A 2417-nucleotide genomic window follows, 5' to 3' on the forward strand; every position below is an offset into this window, starting at 1 on the left:
CAAGACAGATTTTAGTTATACATTCAATAGTGTCTGTTGTACCGAAACCGTACCGAACCGTGACCCCTGAACCGAGGTATGTACCGAACCATGACTTTTGTGTACCGTTACACCCCTAATTATTATTACACAGAATGTAAGATAAAGTAAACATAAGCTTGTACTTTTACTTTGTTTATTTAGATGGGACCGTGCATATTAAGGAGCAATACATATTTGATGGAATGTAAATGTACTGCATTTAACAAAGATGCCAATTTTAGTCCATAGTAAAAAATCAAACAAAACAACAACAAATAAAATAAAAGCAGCTTGTTTTAATGGAGAAAGTATGAACAAAAAAGAGAGAGATCACAGCCTGAAGCAACACTGTTGCAAGTGGGACAGATCTGCCCAGTCCCTGAGCAGCGCACGTTTCACAGATGCCACAGCACAGACTGTAAACAACCGCCACGCAGTTCAGCACCACGGACAGCTGCAGGGGGGGTGGGTGTCAGAACAGCGGTGTTTCGGGCGGACGTTCGGAATAGTGGTGTTTCAGAGTGGGGGGGTTTCGGAACAGCGGGGTGTTGGAATGGAGGTGTGTCGTAATGGAGAGCCGTCCCCATCACTCAGCATGAAATCACATTGGAAATTAATGTTGGTCATTTGAGACCCATATTGCGCATTAGAGGGGTAGTGACACAAAAAATGTTTTTATTCAAAAAGTAAAAAATAAAATAAGTATGTATTATGATCAAAAACAAGTTAATTGAGGAATACCTGGAATACTATATGATTAAATGAAGTTTTCGCAAAAAAGATAAAGCACAAAACACTCACTCGGGTCACTTTAGACCCATGTTGTGCATCAAAGGGTGAAGACATGCTGATAGAGGAATGCCTACATGGTTGTGCGTAATAACGCAGCAGAGCGCAGACAGGACTAGTCTGCTTGTCTAGCCTCTACCTGCTCTTTTTACTAAACTGAACCAACTCCTTTCTTCACAGCCTAAGCCCAACCAGTGCAAAATCTTTTGGAGAAAAAAAGGAATTGTCGGAGTTGTAAAAAAAGAGAAAAAAAATGCCATCATTCCAACCATAGGAGGCAAGAATTGTCGGAATGATGGGACATTTGATAGAAAATTAAGTGTTGCCATTTAGACAAGAGGCCTATGTCGGACTGGTGGGATGTCGGAATGACGGTTGTCCGACAGGCCTCTAATTGTCTAAATGGCAACACTTAATTTTCTATCAACCGACAATTCTTGCCTCCTATTGTCAGAATGATGTTAATGTTTTCTTTTTTTCAAACATCCTGCCTTTTCAATTCCTTTAATAGTCTTTTCCCCCCCCAAAAAAAAGATTTTGCACTAGTTGGGCTTAGGCAATGAAGAAAGGAGTTGGTTAAGTTTAGTAAAAAAAAGACCAGGTAGAGGCTAGACAGGCAGATGAGTCCCTGTCGGCGCTCTACTGCGTAATTACGCATAACCATGTGGGTATTCCTCTATCAGCATGTCTTAAAGATGGGAGTCGACGCACATTTCCTTATATTGAAAGCCTTGTTGGAATGCTGAGACGTTCGCATTAAGGAATAGCGGTATGTCTAAATGGTGGGGACGCTCTCCATTCCAACATACGTCCACTCCTTAATTATGCACATGATCCGTTTGACCCCAAAAAGGAAAAAAGGATCAATGCGCATTGCACAGCCTCCGGTTCCTTTCTGATTACGTCCGTCTGTCCGTTCGTAGTGGGGGGGTTTCCCTAGTAGCCTTTTCAGAATAGAAAAATAGAAAACCCAGCTATTACGATGAATGGAAGTCTATTTTTTATTTTATGTATTAAGCAACGTGGAACTTGGGAAGAAAAATACCACCACAGCAGAATTTGTTGAAAATTAGTTTTAATTGGCTAATGTATTCAGGGTGGCCAACAACACACAGTGAATGAACCAATAAAAAAACATAAATCGCTTGTGCGTCAATTAATGCGCTCTAGGCTTATTAAACATTTGAAAAGCAATGGTCATTACCTGACGCTGACATGACTTGGCACCAAGAAAAAAAAAAGCCTATTTTATAGAAGGGAACTATATAGAACTGTAAGCGCTTTATTTATTGAAAGCAACTTAGTGAGAGCCCTGTGCTTGGTGGGCCGCTGCCAGCTTTTTCTTGTCTGGACACTGGGATGTTGGTTTCAGTCTGAGAGTGCCAGAGCCAACCAGGTTAAGACGGTTGCGGTACTTCGTCTGCTTGTGGAGAGCTTGGCTGAATCCCTGTTCGACGAGATACGGCATGGGGAAAGCGAGGAGCAGGAGATGGACCCTCTCCCACAATGGGGGAAACGCTGACCTTGCGTTTCCCACATCGCACGCCAACCAGAGGTCCGGAACGTTGCTTTTGCTTCTTCGTCGTTCTGGAGATGAATGAGACTCT

The sequence above is a fragment of the Trachurus japonicus genome, unplaced genomic scaffold (assembly GCF_045865225.1).
Source record: "Trachurus japonicus isolate A0001 unplaced genomic scaffold, Traja_1.0 AP030166.1".
Taxonomy (NCBI): Eukaryota; Metazoa; Chordata; class Actinopteri; order Carangiformes; family Carangidae; genus Trachurus; species Trachurus japonicus.